The sequence below is a fragment of the Aquila chrysaetos genome, chromosome 14 (assembly GCF_900496995.4).
Source record: "Aquila chrysaetos chrysaetos chromosome 14, bAquChr1.4, whole genome shotgun sequence".
NCBI classification, from domain to species: Eukaryota; Metazoa; Chordata; class Aves; order Accipitriformes; family Accipitridae; genus Aquila; species Aquila chrysaetos.
Window position 1 is genome coordinate 11,557,861 of NC_044017.1, and position 9,531 is coordinate 11,567,391.

A 9,531-nucleotide genomic window follows, 5' to 3' on the forward strand; every position below is an offset into this window, starting at 1 on the left:
TGATTTCTATTTTTAGCTCAGCTGCTCCAAGACTGACCTTGGGCAAATCATCTCAAATCTCTTAAGTTTCATTTTTGCCTTTCATTCTTTCTTCTCATTGTATCTTTAGATAATATACTATTGATTCAGTGCAGCAACTGTATCTTAGTGAGTACTTAGCAAGTAAAATATCTGGAACTACAGATATTCAGTATCATTAAAATGTCTAGACTATTATACACCTAAGTATAAAACTCAGTATTGCTTTCTCTAAATGTATTTTACATTTCATTTGGTGCTTTAGACTCACAAATTTTCTTTTGTGAGATAAGGATTTTTCATTTAAAAAATTGAAATGGTTAAAATTGCTTATTCATAAGGAAGCTACCAAATATATCTCTCATTTAAGTGTATTTCATGTTTTCAATATCAATTCAAAATGGACAGGGGTCACTATTTGGTTAATCCCCACTCAAATGCAACATGGGTGAGTTACCACTCTTTGTTCTTCAGATGCCCCTGTGACACTGTAACATAAATATTGCACTGCAAATCCTAAGATATTGATATACTGGTGAATTAAGAGGAACCATACCAAAAAGGGTACCATCATGCTCTATGATGCAGAATAAAAAGCCCTTGAGAGGTATTCGGTCAGAAAAATCGCAAACACCTAGCTAAAACACACATGGAAAAATTCTGCTGCAACACTGTGATCTTTCTAGATTGATTTACCACTTAAAAATTAAGAAGTAATGCTTAAAAAAAGAAGTAGATGAGATTTTATAACAGCTCTAAGTAGACGGGGTAGAATGAAGTGCTTAAGATTCTCATTCAAGATCTGTAGACTTGCTGCTGGAAGCATGGCCCATAAATAACTGTGGTAACAAATAATAGCAAATAACATCTGTGGTTACACTAACTCTGGAAAAAAAAAAATTTACAAGGGACATCAATCTTTATGCTTTAGGGCATAAGCTGATCACCAACTGACATCCACAAGCAATCTCCCTCATGGTGTCTTATTACACAGTAAAGTAGATTACAAGCTTTTGTGACTTTGGAGCAGCAACCAACATGGAGCACAGGCATTGATAAAGTACAGGACTAAAGAGACCGTTGCTCCAACCCAAGATTACAATACTTACAATACATGTTGCATCTTGCTTGCAAATTAAAGATTGATCAAATGTTAGGTTACCTGCTGAAGCTAATTAACCAATCTGTCTGTACTGAAAAAAGTATTTTTAAAAATGAAAATTCAAAAACAAAAAAAGCAAAAAAAAAAAGGAAGGAACATCCTCCCACCAGCCTTGAAGAATTGGACTGTCGGGATGCCGCAGCTCCGTGGTGGTACGTATTGCAACAAACTCTTTTCCTTCTTTCTTTCTCTTTCTTTTGCATTTGCGAACTTGTGTCAGGCAAATAAAGTTACCTGGTGCTTGACTCTGTTTTGAGTCTTAATTCTGTTCCCGAGAATACGAGCAAAACCTCGCTCCAGTTTATGACCGGCGCATGACACCCCTCACCAACTTGGTTGCCCTTCTCTGGACACTCTCCAGCACTTTAATGTCTTTCCTGTAGTGAGGGGCCCAAAACTGAACACGGTACTTGAGGTGCGGCCTCACCAGTGCCGAGTACAGGGGAACAATCCCTTCCCTGCTCCTGCTGGCCACCCTGTTTCTGATACAGGCCAGGATGCCCTTGCCCTTCTTGGCCACCTGGGCACACTTCTGGCTTATATTCAGCCGGCTGTCAACCAGCACCCCCAGGTCTTTCTCTGCCGGGCAGCTTTCCAGCCACTCCTCCCCAAGCCCGTAGCGCTGCATGGGGTTGTTGTGACCCAAGTGCAGGACCTGGCACTTGGCCTTGTTGAACCTCATAAAATTGGCCTCAGCCCATCGATCCAGCCCATCCAGATCCCTCTGTAGAGCCTTCCTACCCTCGAGCAGATCAACCCTCCCTCCCAACTTGGTGTCATTCACAAACTTACTGGTGCACTCAAGGTGAGGGTGCACTCGATCCCCTCATCCAGATCATTGATAAAGATATTAAACAGAACTGGCCCCAATACTGAGCCCTGGGGAACACCACTTGTGACCTGCCGCCAGCTGGATTTAACTCCATTCACCACAACCCTCTGGGCTCATCCATACAGCCAGTTTTTCACCCAGCGAAGAGTACTGTCCTAGTTTCAGCTGGGATAGAGTTAACTGTCTTCCTAGTAGCTGGTACAGTGCTATGTTTTGAGTTCAGTATGTGAAGAATGTTGTAACACAGATGTTTTCAGTTGTTGCTAAGTAGTGTTTAGACTAATGTCAAGGATTTTTCAGCTTCTCAAGCCCAGCCAGCGAGAAAGCTGGAGGGGCACAAGAAGTTGGCACAGGACACAGCCAGGGCACCTGACCCAAGCTCGCCAATGGGGTATTCCATACCATGTGACGTCACATCTAGTATATAAACTGGGAGGAGTGGGGGCGGGGAATCGCCGCTCAGGGACTAGCGGGGTGCCGGTCGGTGGGTGGTGAGCAATTGTACTGCTCATCATTTGTACATTCCAATCCTTTCATTATTGTTGTTGTCATTTTATTAGTGTTATCATTATCATTATTAGTTTCTTCTTTTCTGTTCGATTAAACCATTTTTATCTCAACCCGTGGGTTTTGCTTCTTTTTCCCGATTTTCTCCCCCATCCCACTGGGTGGGGGGGTGTGAGTGAGCGGCTGCGTGGTGCTTAGTTGCTGGCTGGGGTTAAACCATGACAAGTACACTAGTCTAAGCCATAAGCCGCCAGCTTCTCAAGGAGTATGCCATGAGAGAGAGTGTCAAAGGCCTTGCTGAAGTCAAGGTAGACAACATCCACAGCCTTTCCCTCATCCACTAGGCAGGTCACCTGGTCATAGATCACATAAGGTAGATGACCAACTTATTTTACCTGCCTGTAAGTCTTTCTCCATTCATTTCAAGATTTATGGGTCCAGAAGAAGAGAATAAATAGAAAAACTTAATTATATGGCCCAGTGAGAAGGAAATAACTGCAGAAGGCTGGGCAAGAATGTCTTTGGTATCCTTTTTCTAGGGACTATTTCTGTTCTTTTTTGTAATTATTTTTATCATTAGGATAAAGAAACATTAGGACCATTGGGAAAAGACTTTATAATGAAAACCTTCGAGCTGTTGGTTATAAACCAATAAATTACATGTGCCCATGAATGCACCTGGGCACTGGGGCCAGGTGGCAACAAACAGGGAGCATCGATCCTAGCAAGTCAGTCTCCAGAGCTAGGTGCCTTTATGCAGAATTCCTCTTGGAATGGTCCCTAGCAAATTCTAATGTCTGAGGAGTGTTCAGACTCCTGTGGGAGACTGCTGGTTGGTACATGCCAAAATCACCCTGGGGAATTCTCTAACACTTTGCTAGTATAAAATACTGTGTTCCGATGTTTGAGAATGTTCCCAAACACTGTTTTATTTACTTGTATAGACACAGCTTCTAGGAAGAAATCCTGCCACAGATATCTTCTGTATTAGGAACTCCATATTCACATTCTCTCTTGCTCATTCAATTCCATGCATTTTTTGGTCACATAAACTTTAAAGTCTTTTTACTGCACAGTGAGCCAGAGTTTGTGGGAAGAATTCAAGAGAACTTCTTGCAAACCGTTCTGTGGCTTGTTGCTTAATTTTTTTTTCTTGGCAAGACAGAGTTCCCTCAGGCTGAGGTAGATCTAAAACTCACAAATTCCTCATCTGGGACGAATTCATTAACCGACAGAAGTTTATGGAAAAGGAAGTTTCTTTTGCTTTGTAGCCATCAACAAGGGAAGATTAGGCATTCTGAATCCCGAGTGCACAGGAGGGATTTACCACATGCCTCTGAATCAAGTACCTGTTCTGATAAAGATACTTATTTAATGTCATCTATGGGGTAGTTATTGGCTGCTTCCATGTTGTTGACATTTATCACCTGAGGTCACTGCATTACCCTATGCCAGTTCCCTATGCAGTCAAAGGAAAAAAGGGAATTATCTTATTTAGCTGTCTTGAAACATCCTGTGGAGACCTGTACTTCTCTCATTTGGCTGCAACCAGTGTTCTTTACTTAGGACGTTTGGATTACTCAAATGCATGGCTTTAGATGTTGCATAAAAGATAAGTTAAAGCCTAAAGCAGAGACGCTGAAGCTCATCTTATACTTTGTCTTCTGGAAAAAGAATTCCACTGAGAAAGGAAACACATTTTACAGTGTACAGTGTACATCAGAGGTTCATCCTGCTTCAGAAATGTCACTGTATTTTTCTTCTGCCCTAAAAGAAGGAAGCCCTTTAGGGTGCTTTTTTCTTTTTCACAAATACTACATTTCAAGCAGATGAACCAGATGAATAGGCAACATCCTTTGAAACTTTTCTTTCTTTATCTTTGCATTAACATATTTGTACACATAATATAGCATTCATTCTAACACTGGTTTTTACTAATTAGCAGGTTTATTGCTATATTGATATTATAGCTTCCCAAAAGTGTGTGTGTGTGGGCTTTTCTTTTCTTAACTGTACAACTGTAAAACTAGTGCTTCTTCTTCAGAACCCAACTGTCACCAGACTAATTTTTATTAGAAAATATCTGTAGGAGATTTTACTAGCCCCTAAAGAATGCATGTTAACAGCTTTGTAAAAAACATGTAGCCATTATACGATACACAGAGCTAGAACAAAATCATCATGCCCAAATACCAAGAAATAACCCCTTTCTAACAAGTAACGCTAAAATTGAACTAAAGAGTGCCATTTGTTATTAAAAGCAGCAAAATAGAGAATCAAAGTCAAACAAAACATATTCCCACAGACAAACATTTCATGCTTCAGAATGCAGCAATTGCTGCCTAAGAGATTTAAAGCGTTCCCAAACAGTTTTATGTTCACGTTTAGAAGCAAATGCCTTGAGAATGGCAATGATTACTCACGCAAACTGATCTTCATACTAAGTATTGCAGTCTGATGTACAATTCTGGGAGCTGGCCTATCTTTCAAATCTACTCTGGAAAAGTACTGGCAGAACACAGTGGAAAAGTCATACTCTATTTTTTCTATGCACAAAGTGGTCCAGTACTTCAGTCCTTCCTTAAATTATTATTTATTCAAAGCTTTATTTCAATGCAAAAGACCAGGACCATGGCTGAATCTATTCCTATGGACATTGCTGGTTTTCTTTAGCATTGGATTAGAAATTATATCTTCATATACTGGTAAAATAAATAATACTGTTCAAAACAGACCTACTTTAAAAAACCCTTCCATTTCTATATGTAGGCTCAATAATATGGCTTGATCCTGTTTATATTTAAGTATACATGCAGAAATATCAATGGCTTTTTGGACTCAAAATCTGCTAATAAATATAACTGTAAACCAACTGCCTCTCTGTATCTATAAACAAACCTTTATTCATTGCTAAAACTAGAGGTTAACTTATCCAGAAAATATTTCAAAACATTCTGGCAAGTAACCTTGAATTAGCTTCAGTAGTACAGGTACCACTGACACATAACACAAGACATTGGAACGGCCCTACCCACAGCTTCTGGCAGAAGCCAGCCCCCTCCCAGCAGCCTCAGGGGCTGTTTGCCCTGGAAGTCTCTCCTCTTTCCTAGTCATATGCTCTGTTGTGATTGGCTGGCAGGAACACCCTTTCCCGACCGGTTTACCCCAGAAGTACATCAGACCCAGGAGGTCCTTCCCCTTCATGCACAGGGCCCACCAGTTTGGTTTAGCTACTATTTAATGACTGAGTGCTGCCATTTAATGCCAGAGAACTGCTGTTGCTTTAAATGTCATACTGCTCTGTGATTGGCTGATGGCATTTCATGACGCCACCATACCATGTGTTCTCAGGCAGCCCTGTGATTGGCTGGCAGGCAGGATTGGTTGGCAGGACAAGCTTCCCCTACCAGTGTAACTGGAAGCACATCAGAAAAGGAGGCACCCTGCCATTACCTACAAGGAGGACACCATTTTCAGCAGCATCCTTCCCCATGCATTTTCATACTTCGTTGTGACTGGCTGACAGATGTTTCTTGACACTGTCATACACCCATGCTCTCAGGCAGCCTTGTCATTGGTTGTCTGCTTCCTTTGGACAAGGAAGTGCTCAGATATAAAAAAATAGGCATTTATATATAATAAATACGATATATATGTATATAGAAATATATATAAAGGAATGTAACCATTTATTTGTTTATACATAGAGACACTTTTATATATATACATCCATATGTGTATATAGGTGAATATCTTTGTTATATATATACACATTTATAAAGCTCTAGAAACTATATACATACAGCCATGAAAACATAGGTATAAAATGGATAAAAGATTGTTTACTAGGAGCTAATGGAATGAATAATTGAAGTTTAAATGTGACTAGAAATTAATTAAACAAAAGTAAAAGGCAGGTTCAGGGTCTCCCACTTTCCCAGGCTGCAGAGAAAGCCCTGACATGTCTGTGGTGGTGGGGACGCTTCAAGAGGAGGGGCACCAAAAGCCTGGGAGGGGCATGGACAAGTGGGAACACGACCAAGGGCTGTGGCCCCCTCACAGGAAGCCCACCAAGGGGCTGCTGGTATAAATCCTATCACGTGCAAAGAATAGCCCAGTCCTTTGAGCCAGATTTGGAGGCCCCTTTATCTAGGCTCAGCCCAAAAGGATGATCACGCAGTATTACTGGGGCAGACTGTGGTCTGCATGGCAAGGCACAGGCAACGCTGTCTGCAAAAATGGAAAACCAGAACAAAATGCCAGCTTCAGAAGAACATGTGTGTGGGAACAATAAGGAAAAGACCCAAAGGGGATCCCCTAAAAGACTGCGTGAATCAGAAGAACCAGTCAATTGGCCATGAACTGCATACTGGATTTTGAGGTAAAAGTGTCACACAGAGAGGGTGTGTATTACTGCGGGGACTCCATTCTCCCATGGTTGGGGGGGATCCTACAGCTTCCTGTAAGACCACTGTGGGGTGCAGGCTGGTGCTATATGTTTCCTTGTCCTTAGGCTGATGCTGCAGATAAGAGGCAGCTGTCATTTTAGACTGTCCTGCAAAAGCAGCAAGGCCCAGGCTTTGCAATACAGACCGCAGTCCCATTCTTTTGGAGACTACAGCTACTGCAGAAAGAGTAAGTGGATCAGTAAAAGCAATGGGGGTGTTGCAGAGCTGAAAGACTGTGATTATTACCTGATAGAGAGGAGTACTTGGCAGGATGCTGGTATGAAAAGGGCTAGCTGTGTATCAGTAATAGTTATACTACTGTCCTGTAGTAGCTGTGCAGTGGAACCCTCTTTAGAGTTTGGTTTTGATATCTGTGGCAGTTTTAATAGCACTTCGGCAATAAAATAATTAACAGATTTAATAGGACTGTGTAGCAGCAGTTGTCGTGTTCAGGCTGTGATGGAGCATTCAGTGAAGTTACATCTTCACTTATACGCAACCTTCAACAACGTTAATTTGTTTAAGGGATTCCAGCAAAATTAAGAAGTGTTTTGGGTACTGGGCTGTTGTGGTCTAACCCAGTAGGCAGCTAAGCCCCACAGAGCCACTTGCTCACTCCCCCTGCAGTGGGATGAGGGGAAGAATCGGAAGGGCAAAAGTAAGAAAACTTGTGGGTTGAGATAAAGACATTTTAATAGGTAAGACAAGGCTGTGCGAGCAGGCAAAGCAAAATAAGGAATTAATTCACTACTTCACATCAGCAGGCAGGTGCTTAGCCACTTGTGGAAAGCAGGGCTCCATCACACGTAGTTGTTACTTGGGAAGATAAATGCCGTAACCCAGAACATTCCCCTTTCCTTCTTCTTTCCCCCCAGCTTTTGTTGCTGAGCATGAGGTTGTATTATGGGATATCGTTTCAGTTATTTTGAGTCAGCTGTCCTGGCTGTGTCCCTTCCCAAATTCTTGTGTAACCCCAGCCTACTAGCTGGTGGGGTGGTGTGAGAAGCAGAAAAGGCCTTAATGCTGTGTAAGCACTGCTCAGCAATAGCTAAAACATGGGTATGTTATCAACACTGTTTTGGTCACAAATCCAAAACATAGCACCATATGAGCTGCTGCAAAGAAAATTAACTCTGTCCTAGCCAGACCCAGTATGTGGTCAAAACAGTTTTGGCTCTCAGAACAATAATAACAACTGAAAATTAATGGAGTCACAATTAAAAATTATATTTATGGAAAGTTTATTATTAATGGATGTGACTCCTTCTAATTTCTTGAAAGAGTCAACAAGTGTGTGTTAAGAGAGGTCTGACTGATGATCTCCTTGAATTTCTAAAAGATATCAGCAGTCACTAAAAGCTTTTAAGGAGGATAAGCAGCCTGAGAGACTAGAGCTATTGATAGCTAAATAATTGGTTAGAAGTTAGGAAACAAAATGTCAGAGTAATTTTAATTCTTCACAGTGAGGGAGGCAGCTGCTAGGATCACTAAAACAATCTCTACTAGAACTCATGATGTTCAGCAGTCATAAATGACATAGAAAAAAGGGTGAGGGTGAATAGAAGGTGAGAAAGTTTTCTGATAATTATTGAAAATGAGGGCCAAATGTGAAGTATTGCAGAAGAATCATACAAGACTTATGACTACGCAAAAAAAAAAAAAGACTCATGTGTATTGTAGATAAATGTAAATTGTTGCAAACAAATCAAAAAGCATCACTACAACGTCATAAAAATTGCTACTATGCCTTAACACCAATGATCTATGATTAAGTAGTTTGGGATTCTTTAGCTTAAGGCAAAGAAATGGTGGACGTGTGATATGGTGGAAGTCTATAAGTTCATGAAGGGCAGAGTGTAATTTTCCTGGTTAAATAAATGTGAAACATCAAATAGAGATGACCATTTCAAAACAAACAAAGGAGGCAAGTCTTTATAAAATCTTTAGCTAACATGTAGAACTCCATGACACAGGTTTTTAAGTATTTTAAAAGCACTTAGACTCATTGGAAGACCGGACAGTGATACAGAAGAGAAATCCTTAGAAATCTGTTAAATATGAAGACATCACTTTGAGCTTAGAAAGTATCAGACAGACATAATCTTGTAGGCTGAGATTATATACTGGGAAACTGTCACTGCATGCTTACTCTGTTTTTGTGCTCTTCACTAGGCTTCCATGTTTGACTGCTAGCAGAGATAAGGTCATGAGCTAAATGTACTTTGGTGTGATGAAATATGTCCATCTTACATTCTTATGCCTGGTGGTCTTTCAGTTATATCAGATAAAGATAGCCAGGGCTTTATGTACAATCTACCTAGACAGTGTAGGGAGTTACCCAACATTGATTAAAAGGCTTTTGAATTTAAAAAAAAAAAACAACAAAAAAAGTATTTTAATTAGGCAATAAAGATAGTTATATTTTCAGCTGCAAAAGCTCTGTTATTAAAGAACTCAAGTTAATGAAAATGTTTATACACAGCCCCTCATCCTGTCCTTCCTTCCAACCAGCCAATTCAGCAACCTCTGTACCACCTTCTTAGATGGAAATTTTTCTTTCTACT

The 9,531-nt window shown here is 40.6% G+C and overlaps 1 long non-coding RNA gene across 1 annotated transcript in view; it reads right to left on the minus strand.

Annotated features, from left to right (window-relative positions):
- Nucleotides 1-5,579, minus strand: part of LOC115350697 — a 30,768-nt gene extending 25,189 nt beyond the window's left edge. Inside the window, exon 1 of the long non-coding RNA XR_003926567.1 lies at nt 5,486-5,579. This is a non-coding gene — a long non-coding RNA (uncharacterized LOC115350697). The remainder of the gene's footprint in view (nt 1-5,485) is intronic.
- Between the last annotated feature and the right edge of the window lie 3,952 nt (nt 5,580-9,531).